This window comes from Balaenoptera borealis (assembly GCF_965194805.1).
Source record: "Balaenoptera borealis genome assembly, chromosome: X".
Taxonomy (NCBI): domain Eukaryota; kingdom Metazoa; phylum Chordata; class Mammalia; order Artiodactyla; family Balaenopteridae; genus Balaenoptera; species Balaenoptera borealis.
In genome coordinates, this window is record NC_138881.1 from 95839645 (window position 1) to 95857187 (window position 17543).

The window sequence follows — 17543 nt, forward strand, 5'->3', positions numbered from 1 at the left end:
GAGCAAAGCTCATTAAAAGTGAACACCTGCTCAGAACCCTATAATAAGCCTGCTCCGCCATCATGCAGACACCTTTCATCCAATGACCTCAAAGCATGTGCCTAATATGAAGCATGCCTAAACACCTCTGTGAAATATTAATATCCTTGCTTCCCAGAAGGGTAACTGAAGCTCAGAGCATCTAATTCATTTACCCTTGGTCACATGTCAAGTCAGAAATGGTTGGGCAGAGAAACCCAGAGCCTGGCTTCAAGTCACGCAGTCTAATGATATTTCATGGAGTTGGGGCAATAGTGAAAGTGACTTAACAAATGTCAAGGGCAGCCTATACAGTTAAAAAAAAGTAGATTTTCAAAAATCACCTTAGGAGATGTTAGCAAATATATCCATCTGCATTTTCCCCATGAACACATATCATAAAAAATGTCCCTGTACTTAACTTGGTACTTTCTAAGTACTAAAACCCATACTTTACTTTCCTATCCTGGCTAATGAAATTTAATCTAATTTATGAAGAGCCATTGGTTTCCAGGAATGAGTCCATCCAAAATTGGAGATCATATGTATACTATACCTTCATTATCAAAGGAAAATTAAAGGACCGTGTAACTGAACTTTCATTGTATGGTAAAGCCTCAAATGAAGAACCTCTTATGTGTGGGTCATCCTGCTACACCTACATGTCTTTTATTTAATTATCTAAAGCCCTTAGTTTCCTTACTATTATTTATTCTAATTTAAACATATTATTTTCAAAGCTATTAAAAATTTTTGTGCTTTCCCGCTTTTCCTTTCTCATTCGGGAGATTTCATAGTCTACCCAAATTTGTACTCTCTTGATGGGATATCATGATACAGTGATTTAAGAATCATTGTTAATGATTTAGACAAAGTAAACAGTGAATCCTAGTTTTCTTTCTGTTTAAAAAGAGTGGAGGAAGGGTAATGAGGTCAAGGGAGTAGAATTAAAAGCCTTGCTACATACATGAACACCCTAAATTACAGAAATGGTTTAGGGATTACTTACTAAATCTGTTAGTTTCTTCTGGCATTGGAGGAACAAACGTGTGTGATTCCTCATATGTACTCAGTCAGGTTCTGACTTCATTCCTCCACATAGGTTTACAAAGCTAAGTCTTAGGTGAGCTCTTTTTAAAATTTAAAAGCAGAATTGTACATTTCTATGACCTTCACTCTGTAAAATTCATACAAGTACAGAAACAAGGACGTGAAAGGAACTAGGAAAAATGAAAACAGGTGATCTGTTAGGATGATGGGATTCTTGATGAAGTTCTGGGCAGGGTCTTAGCTTTTTAATTTGATATGTTGTTAAAATACAAAACACAATGCATTTATATTGATATATTGATTATTGACATCTCCTTAGAGGTCTTTTTTGCTTGTTTTTTTGTGTTTTTTTTTAACATCCAGGTGACAACATGATTGCACTTCTAACAACCGCTGCACCTCATTCTAGTAGGAATCATTCACATTCACACCAGAAATCGAGGCCTAAGAAGAGAACCATAAGCTTTTGATAACTGGTTCTCAAAATCACGCTGTCCAATCCCCCACAATTTACAGAGGAGGAAACTTGCTAAGGGTGGTAAACTGATTTAGAGTTGGGCCCAGAGCCAAGTCCCTCTCACCAATAGGCTCACTAGGAAAGCTTATTGTGGATTCTTTGATTAAAAATGGCATCAGTTTGCTATTATTTTCGACAGCCTTGCTAGATACATGAACAGAATACCAGAAAAAAATTTCTGGATCCTTGGGTTATTCAAATACAACAACTAGAATTTAAATCTTTTACCTATATGGGATAGAGTCCCATCCTTAGACTTACCAAAATCCATGAAGTCTGATATATTTCCAGAAAATCATACTAGCTCTCTTCTACAAGTAGATGTAGGCTGGGGCTAAACGTGGCCAGCATTATTACAAGCCAGAATGATTTAGACAATTAACTCCATGCCATGTAACTAAAAGATTTCAAAGGCCAAATAATGGCCTCACTTAATTCAAGAAATAATCATGACAACAAAATTCTAATGCCTTCCTTTATGCAATAAATATGTTTCTGAGCAGTCTCAGTTATAGTGAATTTTTATATATCAAGTCATAGTTCAAAGGCACTAACTAGGAAAGCTATTTCTTTCAAAGAAAACTGTAGTGAATTCTTTTATAAAGCAAATGACCTCCTATTTTCCTGCTTTTTTCTAGTTCAGATTTTGTGTGTTGTGTGTGGAAGGGGAGACATCCCTCCTTTCTCTGTTTTAAAAGGGGTCAGAAGCCCACCATGGAGGAGAGTAAAGCAGTATGGGCAGCTTGTTTAATGCCCCCTTAGTTCCTGAGACCAAATTCTAACCTTTGACTTGGGGGTGGGACCCTAGATTTTGGACCAAAGTCCACAAAAGGCAGCAAGAAACGAAGAAGTAAGCAAGACTAAAGACAACACATCATAGTAAACCACCAACGAAAATTCCTGGAGACAGGAAATCAATGGAGCACAATTCTAAACAAATTGGTTTAGTCCCAAGCTAATTAACTTGTCAAGCAGATCTCCAAACCCACTCAATCCATGGGGGAAAGAGGTGATGTAATAGGAGATTTGGGAACATTTACCCATTTACCATCCTAAAAGGCTCAGCCACGACCACACACACCTCTCTCCACTCCTTTCAGTGGGTTTAAGCTGGGCTTAATGGGTGCAAAGGACAATTTCTTCCAGACAGTCCCTAAGAATAGACTGTTCTCATGCATTCCAAATGCTCAGTCTCCATGGAGGAGGCTACCTGGTCACAAACATTTCTCAAGAAGGAATATATCCTCAACACTTCCTCACTGGTAACACCCCCTCACCCCAACAAAACACAATTTCTAACCATCCGGAGAACTTTGGGGCACTTTTGGGGGGAGAAAGGAAAAGAAACCTTAAGAGGAAAGTAGGAGAATGTGAGAAACTCCTCTTGTCTCCAAATGGAAAAAAGCCCTTAAAAAGTTGGATCAGAGGAAGAAAGGGGGATGGGGGAGAAGGACTGCTTAATTACAAAGACACCCTTTTAAAGAAGGCACAGGCCCTGGGAGAGGGCTCTTAGGAGAGGCACAGAAGCCGATGTACCCACTTAGAATTCTGGCACTCAGTGGGACCTCAAGGTCATAGCATCCATCCCTCTGCTTTCTGAATAAACTGTTCTTAAGGCATTCTAGAAAGAGACTGATTCGTTCTTTACAAAACTTCAGAAAAAGCAACTCCACAAAACGCCTTACTAATGCATTAGTCTAATAAATCCTACTTCATAAACCAGAAATGAGATTTCAATTTCCAAATCCAAAACAGTATTGAATGTGAATTTTTAAATTCCCTTCTAAAATCTTTTAAATAGGTAAACAGATCCACAACTTTCACGTAAAAGTTACTCTACATATAAGCATGGTCAGAGGTTTACTTCATATCTAGACTATGAAGTAAGAAAAAGCACTTTCAATTTTACGGAGCCATAGACTTTTCCAAAGAAAGAAGTATCTTAAAATGAAGTATGATGTAGTGCCAGAAAGTGTCTGTAAATGACACCGGATAAACCCATACAGAATAGCTGGAACCTGAGTTATCATCTGTAAATAGATGCAACTACTCTACAACCACCTGGCTATTAAAATGTCCCAGGCCAGTTATAAAATGTAGTTTGGTCAGGCCAACTTTTCCTTTCCAGCTGATCTGAAATATGATAGCCTTTAAAATTGTCACCCTGTAGTGTTCCTTCTCTCCTTCCTGCTTTCTTTTCCTCCATTAAAACTAACTAATGAAATTAGGTAAAAATATAAGTAAATAATTTGTTCCCAAATAAGCAATGTGTTGGGGACATCTTTGTAACTGGTTTTTGAACACCACCATTCTTATAAGTTTGCCACACTTGCTCAATTGGAGGTAGGTGGGAGATGGGTGAAGATTTATCCCACAGCCAAAATGGTATTTCAAACTGTTCTTAGCTAGTAAATGAGGGTGCTGAAAGGTCTAACTGGGAAAGCTTCACAAAGACTGTCCTGAGAAAGGACTTTTCACACAGCCTAGTTCAAGGAGACTTACACACACTTAGCCCTCCATTATTGAAGATTATGGTGACTAATTATCTTCCTCTCTGAATGGGAGAAGAGGGTTATATTTTTAAAAGCTTTAATCTGCCTCCCGACTTCCACTCTTCATGGGGATGGGGGAGGACAGGGAGGATGAAGGAAAACTAAATTAGATACTTGATACACAAGGTGTCAGAAAATTCTAAAATACATGCTAGAGATTGGAAATGCCGTTTTCCACAAACTGCCCTTTCCTCTCTCATTTAATTGTACTTAGTCCCTTGCTGCAAATTATTATTGATATTATATTATTATTAGTGGCAATTTACCAGGGATTGCTCAGTCTACAAAGACTGTCACTTTCCCTCTCACTTTTCCTTCTCTTCATTTGCATATACTGATAAGTCCATCTTGCTGTTGAAGCACCTACGTACAGTGACCCAGGCTTGGGACCCTCAACACACCTGCATGATCAGGCAAAACTAGTTACTAACATCCATAAAGCAAATAAGGGGCAACCCTCTCCTCAAGACCACACACACACACATCTACCTAAAAGAGTGTAGCACTGCAGATCACTCCAGGCTAAGGCTTCAAGAATTCACGGCCCCTGGCGGAGGCGAGTGTAAGCCCCCACCCCAACCCCAAGCATTAGGAGTAACGCATCTAACAATCTGAGATAAGCGCGTACATTCCAGATGAGCTAAACGTAGCTCAAGTTTCCTTTGGTCTTTAATTCCTTTTGTGCTTAATGACCTAGAGACCTACAAGGACCCCAGGAGGCAAGAAAGTAAAAGTACCATCTAGTAGTGGTACCCATTAGCATCTCTGTAGGACGGGGAAAGGTGCGCAGACTCTTTAACCTATTTAACTTGCTGCACATCCCGGAAAACTCTCGGCCAGCAAAGTAGAACACAGGCATCCCCACACGCATCTAGGTTGACTCACTCACGCCGAGGTTACGATCAAGTTCATGCCACCATGGATTCCTGCCCCAGTGCCCCGCGAAAAGTAACCACGCGTCTCCTACCCCTGAAGGCAACGAAGACAAGGTGACGACTCTGCTCGCTCAAGTGGCTTCGGTCCCGGGCCAGAGGCCAGGGATAGGCAGGAGGGAAGCCCCAACTCCCGGCTGCTCCCCTCCTCGCTGCTCCGTCCGGGCTCTCCTTGGTGGCAGTGCACAGGCTGGATACCGGGCCGGAGGGTGGAGCAGCGGATGGTCCGAGGCGAGACAGACTGGAGGTGGGGGTGGAGGGGGCTGTGAGAACTAAGAGAAGATGAGGCGAAAGGGAGCGGAGATGGAGGAATAAATCAGGGGGTCTACCAGCTTAGGCAGCCAGAAAGCTCCTCGGAAGGAAGGGGCGTGACTGCGATGAAGGCAGCTCCTGGGCAAAGGATTGGAGGTAGGGGAAGGGGGACGAATGGGTGGCTTTTCTTCTTGCGGTGAGCGGCTAGGACCGCCCAGGAGCCGGGGGGCGGTGGATTGGGGAGTGGGGCGGAGTAGAGGGCGGGGAAAGAAGGGAGGGAGTCGGCCTGTACCCTCGGGGCGGGGGGGGGGGGCGGAAGAGAGGCGGGGCTAGGGGGCGGGGAAGTTCAAACAATTGAACGGCGGGGTCCGGCCGCTCCGGCGAAAGCGTGGGGGGGGGCCCTCACTCTGGTCCTCCCACTAAAGTGGTACGACTCGGTTACAGTAGCCCTGAGAGTCTAAGCAAGGACTGGCTGGGAGGAACGAAAGGGTTTTGCAAAGACTCCAATAATAGTGTACGGCAACAGCGGAGCGGAGTCGCGTGGGAGAGCTAGTGCAGCTCCCCGCCCCACAGCGGGAGGAAGAAAAACAAATAATAGAAATGCTGAAAAGCAGCTTCTCGCAAAGGTTGCTTAAAATAATTCAGGCAGGAGCAGCGATCCTTCGTTTTCCTTCCCCTCTTGCTTCCTATGACCAGCAAGCCCCCCATCCAGGTCGCAACTCGGCGAGACACCCTCCTTTCTTCCTCCACTCCCTCTAGCCACCCCCTTCCTCCCCCGCGCCACCCTGCGTCCCGGCCCCCCTCCCGTTGGCAGGCCGCGCTGGCGGCAGGGGTGGCGTGGGCGGAGCTCTGCCAAGCCTCCGCCTCTGGGGCGGACTGAGAGGGCCGGCCTGGGCGGAGCCAGCCCTGAGGAGTAAGTCCCGCCCACCATTCTTTGGCAGCTATCGGTTGGCGAATCCTGGCCTAGGGTTCCTTTGCGATTGGTCACTTGAGTCGTCGATCCGATTCTTTTGTCCCACCCGCCCTCAAAATTAATAAAACTAAACAAGAGGCTATTGTCTAGCTCTCGGTTCTCCCCCAGCTACTGCTGAGAAAAGAAAGATGAGACGCTTGGTTTCTCAGTCTCCTAAGAGAGTGCGGCAGTGTGTCGGCCGGCTCTAGTACACCTTTATGGCACTGCCCGGCCCTCTGGGAACAGGTAACTTTTCTTCCCCCTTAATTCATTAGGCCAAGAGGGGGGGAAAGTATGAGAAGTGTCAGTGTGGTGTTCACATTTCCCGGCTGCGAAAAAAATGATATTGCTTGAAGAACACAGAGGGTTGAGAACAGCCTCCTGGGACACTGAAAATCAACCATTTTACAACCGGGAAACGAAAGCACAAAGAAATAGCAGAATAAGATGGAATTTGGAACTAAAGGAAGAACTCGTTTCAGACTCAAGCACTTACCAGCTAGTTGTGCGACTTTGGTTAAGTCCCTTAACTTCTCTGAGCCTTCATTTTCCTATCTGTAAATAAAGGCTATAAAACATATCCTATTAACTTACTGGCACTGGTATATGAAAATAAAATGAATTGTTTGTGAAAACTCTGTAGACCACAAAGCACTCCACACGTGTATGTGTTCCTACTTATGTCTGTCACATGGTGGAGATTCTCACATGTGTTTGGGAATCAAATATTCTTCTCATCTGTTTTAAGCATTCATAGCCAAGGTGTGTAGGTTTTGTGGCTTTATTTTAAAAAGTCAACTCTTTCTTTTCCTACAGTTTTCTGGGCGGATATGAATGTGGCTCCCTGCAGTTAGAATAATAAATTACTCCTTTTCTATCCAAGGTAGGTGAGATTTCTTTTTTAAACTGTTCTGCAGTGGCGCCACGACCTAAGCCTATTGTGGTGCTGGTACTGAAAGAGGAAATCATACTGTGTATCTCTGAAGAGAACTTAAGAAAACAAATATGAGGGAACATTTACCATGGAAACCACCATTCTCTACAGATCCGTATTTCCTAGAAAATACTACAAGGAGGAAGCGAGTCTGTATGTAAGGCCTTGACAATGCAGAACTATTATAATGAACTCATGCCAATGAGAAAATGACACCCAATTCAAGCCTGCCTACCGGGAGCTTCTGAGGGGCCATGGACCAAAGCATGCAAGAGGAAATGTGCTCAAAGGAAATACCATCTCACTGTGAACAGGGTCCCAGAATATAACCAGGTACAGGAAAAGTAGTGGGGTAGCCTCAATGTGCAGAGGGCTCTGCTAGAGCTGCTGCAAGAATTCAGAAGCCAGAGCATGGGCAACAATGGATTCTTGATATGATTCAGTTTATGTGTGAGATGAAGTTATTTGGGTGATTTTTCCTGGAGAAAGTGAGGTTTTGAGTGTTAAAGACATGGAGACACCTAGTTTGTGAAACAAAGGAAGATTATTCCAGCTTTGTTTGGAGGGATGGACAGCAGAGCTGGATAGGATGGGTATATGCTACAGACGACTACTGATCAGAATGGCAATAGGATACTTGCTAAAATTAACACTGCTATTAAAGTGGGAAAAATAAAATATGCGGGCTTCCCTGGTGGTGCAGTGGATAAGAATCTGCCTGCCAATGCAGGGGATACAGGTTCAATCCCTGGTCCAGGAAGATCCCACATGCCGCGGAGCAACTAAGCCCGTGCGCCATAACTACTGAGCCCACGTGCCACAACTACTGAAGCCCATGCGCCTAGAGCCTGTGCTCTGCAACAAGAGAAGCCACCGCAATAAGAAGCCCGCGCACCACAACGAAGAGTAGCCCTCGCTTGCCACGACTAGAGAAAGTCCGTGCACAGCAACGAAGACCCAACACAGCCAAAAATATATAAATAAATATTTAAAAACTAAAAATAAAATATGCACATGGTAAACTGAAAACAGTACTGAAAGTAGGACCATAAAGAGTTCCTCTCCACCACTCTGTTCTCATAGTCCCTTTCTCTCTTTCTCTCCATACCTGTGTATAATCTTCAAAATATATTATTTGCATACACGCACACACTTTGCATTTCTTTACTCAGCAATGTCTCTTAAATAGCCTTCCATCTCAGGATAACTTCCTTTGCCTCATTCTTTTTCATGATAGTTCTGTGTTCCAATGCATACATGTGCCAAAATTCTTTTACTCATTCCCCTATTGAGAGGTGATTCAGGCCATTACAGAAGATGCTGGGAAACAAACCCTGGTAGCAAAGGTCTGGTGGCTCTGTTTGCAGAATGCCTGTCCCCAGCCTTGAAGTTGCCCTCCCAAGGCTTTTCCAAACCTGCCTTCCCCACAGCTACTGGGGCCTTCCTACAATGGAAACCCCTAAAACACTTAATTCTTTTAATACCCCCCTCCTCAAATCCTGCCTTGGGCATTATTGATCTCCTCCAATTTTGAATTTTGTTGGGGTAGAGCAGAGCACAGCACTGAATTTCATGGTGGATCAGGCCCCGTGTGAGTCACTTTCTTAGCCTGTGGCTAATAACAGGTTTTTTAATACCTCGTCTTTGCCCAGGTCTTCTAAGCGTCTTAGGTGTTTCTTCTCTTCTGCCATGCAAGACTTCCTTCTGTTTTTACCCTGAAAACCCTTCAGTTTGTTTAAACTGAGTCTGAATGTAAAGCTATGCTTTGCCAGCTCTACTTAAAAGGAAGGGGGAGGGGGGGCCAACATCAGCAAACATTGATGGAGCTGCTATTATGGACAAGACTGAAAAAACAAAGAGGGATGAGACTTGGCTCCTGCCTTCAAGGGTATATACAGAAAAAGACAACTAACAAGCATATGCTAAGTGCTAAATGAATGGGATTGACAGTAAAAGCTGTGGAAGTTGAGAGCAGGGAGCGAAAACTAGTTCCAGAGAGTGAGTTTATACAGCGAAGTATGCCACACACATTTAACTAATCCCCAGACCATCCCTGTGTCTTCATATCCTGACTGTAAAATATAGAGAAGCCTCTGGGGGATACCAGGAGCATTAACCACTAACTGTAAAACACCTGTGTAAAGATGCAGGGTTACCTAAGTACATTAAGAACCTCCACATATCGATCATGGATGTAATGATCATTTAAAGAAGTCAAGAATCTTCATCCCAAACTATCTGTCCTATTTGACTTTTTTCTTTTTTCAATGAAATGCAACTCCTCCTTTAAAATGCAATAAAAAGCGGGAGTGGTTAGGACTCGGTGCTTTCTCTGCTGTGGCCTGGGTTCAATCCCTGGTTGGGGAAGTAAGATCCCTCAAGCCGAGGGGCGTGGCCAAAAACTGCAATAAAATTCAATGTCTATGCGCTGAAAAACAGGCAATTAAAAAATCAAGGTCTCCCTTAAAAATATTATGCTAAGTGAAAGAAGCCAGACACAAAAGAACAAATATTGTGTGATTCCACTTATCTGAGTTACCTAGAATAGGCACGTTCACAGACGCAGAAAGTAGCAAAGTGGTTATCAGGGCCTGAGGGGAGGGGGGAATGGGGAGTTATTGTTTAATGAGCGCAGTTTCTGTTTGCGATGAAAAAATTCTGGAACAAGATAGTGATGATGGTTGTACAACATTTTGAATGTATTTAATGCCACTGAATTGTATGATTAACATGGCAAATTTTATGTTATGTATATTTTACCAAAATAAAAAAATATTTAAGATACCAACCCTCAGGTTCAGTGTCAAGAGACAAGGCCAATTATGGAGGCTGCTAAGAAGGCAGGACCCCTCTAAAGGGGGCAGCTTGGTCAACACCACAGGAAATGCAGGCCCAATGTAGCCAGGACTTCTGATTTTTCAAGGGAAACCAGAAGTCAAATGTTTTAGTGTAAAACCTCCTGGATTTTTATTTCGGCAACTAATCAATATTTTAATTAAAAAATCTGCCCTTTGCATGCAATATTTTCCCCAATGTACAGGAAAAGTACAAAGGAGAACGTGGTTTATAGTTTATTCCTTGATCCCTGGCTAGATTTTTCTAGAAGGAAAGACCACAAAACCATAGTGCTTTGTATGGAATGACATTCTTCCCCACCCACCAAGTCAACTGGGAGTGTGAAATGAGCACATCTTCCTCTAATTGCCTGGTGAACAACTCAATCATTTAAATGTATTTAGAAACAAAAGCGGAGGCAAGCACATACACCAGGGAAAATAAATCCTAAGGATTTATGGGTCCACATAACTCTCCCTCTTCCCCCCAACTCCAGAAAAAAAAAAACACCCTTCAAATATATTCGACAAACACTGGAAAGCAGCTTTCTCCAGGACACCTCTTAAAGTCAGTCTCTTATTTATTCACAAGGATACTAGCCGTTGCACATACAGAAGCCAGCTGATTAGAAAATAGCAGCTTTATCTGAACAGGAAAGGATCAAAGGGATACATATGCAATACAAGCATTGAGTTAAATTCTCTTCCTTTTGGGTTCCCCTCCTCCCCCCTTCCACCCTTCCCAAGCATATAAACACACACACAAACGTGCGCGCACACACAGTCCAGACACAGGAAGCTTGAAGCCTGATCCATGCGTGGAAAACAGCAATGTGGGAATTCAGGAAACAACACCAGAACTGTGCTCCAAGGCCAAGACCTGCTCCAGCATTTGGGAGCCAAGTTACTCCTGGGGTACTTGTGGGCCCCAGCATTTTGGAAGTAAATCGGCTGTAGAAAAATAAAGCTGCCTGCAAGTCTATTCCCCAAGCACCTCCTAGGGTCCTGTTTGAGTAACCTGGGTTCGCCTCTTGATGATTTATGCAGGGCTTCACTTCAGCTTAACTAAATATCATATCTCCTTCAGCAGCTTGAGTTTCTGGAAAGGCCCAGACTGTCCATACTTCTCAGTAGGGTTTGTTTGCAAAGTCCTAGGTTAGCTGGTGCAAGAGGGAGGTAGGGAGACCGAGGAACACACATCAAAGTCTGCACTCTAAAAGGTGGTGTGGGATGAGAGGAAGAAGACGATTTAGTCAATGATAAAGAATAAATCGCTGAAAGCAAGTCAGAGGCAAATCACATTCCTGAGCCAGTAAGCTGTTTAACTGTACAAAGTTAGCAGGATTTAAAGGAAGTTCATCCTCTGACATTACACTTTGCAAATAAACTCTTGATTGATTCGGCGCTTTCTCTGTTTCTGTAGTTGCCAGAGTGTCTGAGAGTTGTTATCCCAGTTGGAGAAGACGGCTGTGACTGGAGTAGAGATTTATCTTCTCTGGCATGCTGCCCCACTTCAGTAACTACAGGGAGAGGGTAGGTCAATGCCATTCCGGTGTGATTTAAGGCAGGCTCACCTTGCAGCCCCCAATTAGCCTTCTATTCACGTTCGCCACGGTCCCGTGAGATTCGCACAGGAAAGACCCCTGTTAAAGTGCAAATATGTAACCTGGGAAGGGTTAAATATTAAGCCATCTTTGGTGTGCTCTGATGGAAAGGGTGTAGGCTTTTGGAGTCACTCAAGCCTGGATTTCGGTCACAGCTCAAATACTCACCAATGAGGTAAATTACTTAACCATGCTGGGCCGCGGCTCCCTCATCTGTAAAGTAGGGCTAATAATTTCTCCACCATGATGGGGTTGCTGTAAGGATTAAATGAAATAACATATTTAGGGGCCTTATCATGATTCCTGGCTTTTAGTAGTCACTTAACACCGTTTCTTTATGCCCCTCTGTTCAATCTTCTTAGGGAATTCCAGGGGTTAGGACAATGGGTTCGTTTAGTGGCCTACAGGGATTAAGGCTCTGGTAATCACTCTTCCCTACTAACCCTGCTCAGTGGGGCAGTGTCGTACTAAGCATATGGGTTTTAGCACCAAATGGACCTAGTGTCACAGTCTTTGTTCTGTCACTCACTAGCTATGTGACTTTGGGCCCATTGGGAGCCTGTTTCCTCATTTGTAAAAGAGTAATAACAGCACCTATTTCACTGGGGGAGTGATGAGGATAAAATGACAGCCGTATGCAAATATTAGCTAATATTTTGTGCAATGGTTGGCTAGAGTTTACTTTTATACCAAGCAGTTACTAGTGAATGGTTTTAGCAAGAGTGTTGAAAATCCTTAAGCAATAACAGCGACGTGTTCCTGGTTTCCTGGTTTTGGCTAAGGAATTTGGGGTGCCGCTGGAGTAGCTACAGACATCTCAGTTCCAGGCAATTGGACCTTCTCCCCTCTCCCAAGATTTTCACAGTGTTTTGGCAGGATATGAACGAAACAGGGACTCCTAGGAGGTGTTGCAGGAGATTCTGGGATAATAGAGTATTCTTGTTGTGGAGTGTGGGCCTGGGACACTCAGGCCTCCAGCTCTTTGAATCCCACACTTTTCCCTGCCTTAGAACCCTTGCCCATACTATTCTTTCTGACAAGGACCCTACACATACCTCTCTCCACTCCGTTCTTCACCTCGCTGACCCAATCTTATTTCTCAGGCCTCAACTTAAATGTCACTTCTTCAGGGAAATATTCCCTAAGCAGTAACCTCTACCCTAGTCTCCTGTTTAAACATTCGTGTGAATTGCATAATTCTATGTGATAAACTATATCAGAAGTGGTTTTAGTATACAAATAATACTTAAATTATTCAATAGGGAAATTATTTAATTTTGTCTTCCAGTCTAGAAAATCATTGGTCCAGGAAGAAGCTTCAGGCGTATCCTATAGCTTTGTGTATGGCCTGGCACCCTCTTGCTTACTTCCTTAGGGATACACATGGGCTGGCCTGAGTTGGTCATTTGTTAGAGTTCTTCCTGTACTAGGTGGGCACATTGAACTAGATGATCTTTAGGGTTCCTTGCAACTCTTGACTGCTGACAGTTGTCAGATGCTGACAAGTTTGCCGAATGCTGGAGTGGGAAGCTATGTCAAAAGTGTCATCCATATCCTCCTGCCTCCCAGTTCCTTGATCTTGGTGTATAACGGGGAGTTTTGAAGTATGGCAAGGAAATGTGGGTGTGAACTGTTTAAGCACAAGGTGGTATATTTATTTGGTAGCTAGCAAATGAGTGCTGTGAGATCAGAGGGAAGACAGTGTAAGTATGAGCGCTAGGGGTACATTCATTAGAGTGTGACTGGCTGGCTGAAGGCCTTTGATGGCAAGAAGATTGTTCCAGATGACTTTATGGATGGTGTCGCTTCCTGTATTCCCATCAGAACTGTCAACCAGGAAGAGTTTTACCAAAAGGCAGCCTAGTATAGTGGGAGAAACAAAGCAGTTTTTCATTCAGGCCGAACTGGGTAAAGATCCCCACATTCAAGTGGCTATATGACCTTGGATAAATCACTTAACCTCTCAAGTCTGAATTATAATTTGTTGGTTGGACAAATATATACTGAGTATCCACTATGTGTTCAACAGTGTTCTAACCACTTGGAATGCATTGGTGAACAAAACAGGCAAAATCCCTGCCCTTACGGAGCTTACATTTTGGAGGGATGTGGGAATGGTGAGTAGATATTTAAAGATCTGTGAGGATCCACAGTGTTGTCCACACAGTCCCGGAACATGGTAGGTACTCAATAAATAATAGTAGTAGTAATAGTAGTTATTATTATTATGTTTTTAGTAAAGCAATCAACATCTGTGAAGCCAGGTAATTTCTATACAAACTCAAATGTCTATACAAAGGGTTGTTAAAAAGAAACAAGGAAATAAACTCAGGTGAAGCCAGGTAATTTCTACATAAGAGATAATAGATGGCTTGAACAAAGTACTTGAGATTCATGTAATTAGTAATAACAGGTGGCTTGTATGAGTTTTTCCATCCTAAGTGGCAATATTTTTTCCTACTATTTAGTAGCAGTTCCCTCTGTGGCAAAATTTAACCCAGGGTGACCCTAAGCCATAGGTTTAACCTCCATTTGGATAAACTTTCCTCTTCGTTATCTCCAGGAGATCAAAGATCATAAATCTGGGATCATGATATTCCCCCTCCAACCACTCCTGGCATGCTCCTCCCCAGGTGACATTAACCAACCAAACTTTTTACAGAAGTTTGATGTCCTATGCCTCTAGTCCCATAGCCCCCTTTCTAGAAGCATAGTGTCGGGGGTGGGGGAGGAAAGAAGGGAAGGCTGCTCATAGTTTTTCACAGTTCATGGTTTCTAGTTTGATAAAAAAAAAATTTTCAGTTTTTACCTCATTGCAGAACAATAGAACCACAACTTTTGTTTCACCGTTTATGTAGTTCATTTCACAAGGTGTCATGTTTCATGTACTGTAGGGTTTCCAACATTTCAATTACCACTCCCCTCCCTCGGGAGTGGGACAGGCATTGAGTCAGGGTGTGCTGTGGGCTAGCAGCACCTCGTCCCTAGCTCCCTCCCTCTTTCCCTAGGCTCCAGTTCCCTTCCTAGTTCCTCTCTCTATCAGATTACTTTTCATACTGTCTTGTAGCTATTTATTCTCTTGATTCCCAACTAGACTTTAGGTTCCCCCAAGGTCATGGACAGTGTCTTAATCACTGCTGTTTCCCCAACAGCTAGCACACGCTGTATCTGGCCCATAGTGGGTACCTAGGAAATATTTGTCCTGTCAAGGAAACATATTTCATGACAGATTTTTCTGTGTAAATGAGTCATTTATAATCCTTTCCAATTCCCCATCTCACTTTGTGTTTAGAACCAAAATCAAAGCTATTTTTCTCAGCATCTGTGATGAACCGAGCAGGCAAAGTCATTGCTCCGGTGTACCCCTCTGCCCCAGGTAAAAAACCCCTGAAGCCATTCCAACCCTATCTTGGTGGCTTTCCCGGGATACCCTCAATATTTTAAAAACTCATCTCCCTGTTTCCTTGGAATGCAGAATCTGGATTCAGAACTATTTCAATGTAAAAACCTTTTCAATTCCCAGCCTTCTGAAAGCCTGGAGTTTTTTCACAGCTCTACCATCCTGACCTTTTTTTTTTTTTTTTTTAATAAATTATTACTTTTGGCTGCGTTGGGTCTTCGTTGCTATGCATGGGCTTTCTCTAGTTGTGGGGAGCGGGGGCTACTCTTCATTGCAGTGCACGGGCTTCTTATTGCGGTGGCTTCTCTTGTTGCAGAGCACGGGTTCTAGGCACGCAGGCTTCAGTAGTTGTGGCCCACGGGCTCTAGAGCGTAGGCTCAGTAGTTGTGGCACCTGGGCTTAGTTGCTCCGCGGCATGTGGGATCTTCCCAGACCAGGGCTCGAGCTCTGCATTGGCAGGCGGATTCTTAGCCACTGCGCCACCAGGGAAGTCCCTACCATCCTGACCTTCTAACTTCATTTCTGTCCCCACCCTCTCCAGCTCCCAAGTGGGTCACCTCTCCCCGTGGATGTACTTCTTTGCCGGCCATTTCCCACCTTGGTGTTTTGTCACTAAGAACACTGGCAATAGTGTAAAAGTAGCACTGGATATGAACTCTTGAGAGATTTGAGTGTGGCACTGCTATTTACAAGCTGTGAGAACTTGGGCAAGTAGCTCAACCCTTTTGAGCCTCAATTTCCTCATCTGTAAAACTTGGGAGAATAATCTCTGTCATGTTTTAGGACCACACTGGCTTGTTGTGAGCTTCAGATCAAACAATGGGGGTGAAAACACCTTGGAAACTGAAATATATGGTTATTTTCAGGACACCTGTGGTTAGTGTGGTTACCACCCACGCTAACCCTTCCTCCTCGCAATTAGGCACCAAGCATTTATTTAGTCTTAAATGCTCTAGCCCCAGGCTATAGCTGGGTGGGGGAAGCATTGTTCTTCCTATCTTCTTGACAAGTTGATCTCAGCTTAAGACTTGTTGCCCTCAGGTCTTTTCAGTCAGCATCTGGGGGGAGCCCCTCCCTTGGTTTCTCAAAAGCATATTTGTCAGGTGTTCTTTAGATACTCTGTACTTTCTACCTTCAGGCCTGCTTTGTCCTCCCTAGTGAAAAGTGGTTCCTGTGGGGGAATGGGAAGGGAACATTTCTAACCTCTTCCTCTCCTGCACCAGAACTCCCAGGGTCCCCAGACTCCAATTTTTCAGGCATAATTTCTTCATGTCCATCAGGGTCTACCCCATAAGGTATTTTAGACTGATCCCAGGCAGGTGAGTTACATTTTGCAGAGATTTTACTTATTCCCAAAGTGCAGTCTCAGCTGCTTGGTAATTACAAAGCCCAGGACTTCCCCTGCTTTGTGGTCAAAAAACACCCTGAGCATTTGCCTCTCCTTGACCCCAGCTTCCAGACTACGTTTGGGTCTGCTCTGAAAGCTCCTGGGGGAGTTCCCCAGCTTTAATTTGGCCAGATGCTCAGTGTCCTGCTGAAATCACACTCACCGATTTTTTTTCCACTTTGAACAGCTTTTGCACAGACCGTTAGATTCACTCAAATCTGGCTCCCTCCTCCAGCTAGTTCTTCGTGCTGGGAGTGTTGCCCTATTTGGGGTCTGAGGATCACTGGGTAGTTAGCCTTGAGTTTAGTCTTTCCCTCATTCAGAATCCTCTTCACCATAAGCATTCTTCAAGCTAAAATGGAATTAAAATTTACACACACACCACCTTCTAGAGCAAGGGTGGACAAACTGCTACTAAGAATTCTTTTAAAAGCATTTTTAAAGAGTTGTTAAAAGAAACAAAGGAGAATGTGCTGCAACCAAGACTATATAGCTCTATAGCTTGCAAAGCCTAAAATATTTACTAGCTGGCCCTTTACACAAAAGTTTGCTGACTCTTAGACTTTTCCTCAATATCCAAAAACAGAGTTTGAAGCCGTTTTGACCCTATCACCTTCTCTTCCAAGGCTACAGGAAATTTCTGACTTATTTATTGCCACATTTAACCATCTCCTCTCTCTCTTCCATTCAATTTCTAGCCTGGCCATGAAGAGTTTAAAAGGTTTCTCTTCTACCTCCTGAACTCACATTTCATTTCTTTCCCAGGGAATAAATGAACTTCCTGCTCCCTCCCCTCCTGCCTCTAATTAATATTCCTTTGACTTTGGTGGACATTTTGGAAAGTGAGAGCTCCTTGCTCATTTTCACAGAGTCTTAGAAAAATGCCCAAGGTAATTTGAAGACGGAGCAGATGTTAAATATGGGGAGATTTCTGTGGAGGACTAAACCATGGAGACACTTAAAATCCCCCTGCTATGGAGACTAACTCTGTTTCACCCACAAGGTGATTTATTTCCATTGCTCTTTGGAAGAAGACAGGATCAGTTTACTAAGGCTCAGCTTACTCAGCAGAAGGGCTAATCTCCTCTGTTAAAATGTATTTTTCTGCTGA

General features: G+C 43.6%; 1 protein-coding gene and 1 long non-coding RNA gene across 9 annotated transcripts in view; one reads left to right on the top strand and one right to left on the bottom strand.

The window, feature by feature from the left end:
• The window catches only part of AMOT (angiomotin), a 62652-nt gene extending 57112 nt beyond the window's left edge, over window positions 1-5540 (bottom strand). For 2 of the 3 annotated variants that reach the window (XM_082377080.1, XM_082377078.1), the window contains exon 1: window positions 5105-5540. The gene's annotated coding sequence lies outside the window, so the exon portion shown is untranslated. Of the gene's footprint in view, window positions 1-5022; window positions 5046-5104 lie in introns of those variants that run through there. The other variant, XM_082377079.1, reaches the window with a different exon arrangement.
• A 117-nt stretch (window positions 5541-5657) lies between these two features.
• The window catches only part of LOC309620793, a 959234-nt gene continuing 947348 nt past the window's right edge, over window positions 5658-17543 (top strand). For all 6 annotated transcript variants that reach the window (XR_014239625.1, XR_014239626.1, XR_014239627.1 and 3 more), the window contains exons 1-3: window positions 5658-6519; window positions 7090-7156; window positions 11465-11574. This is a non-coding gene — a long non-coding RNA (uncharacterized lncRNA). The remainder of the gene's footprint in view (window positions 6520-7089; window positions 7157-11464; window positions 11575-17543) is intronic.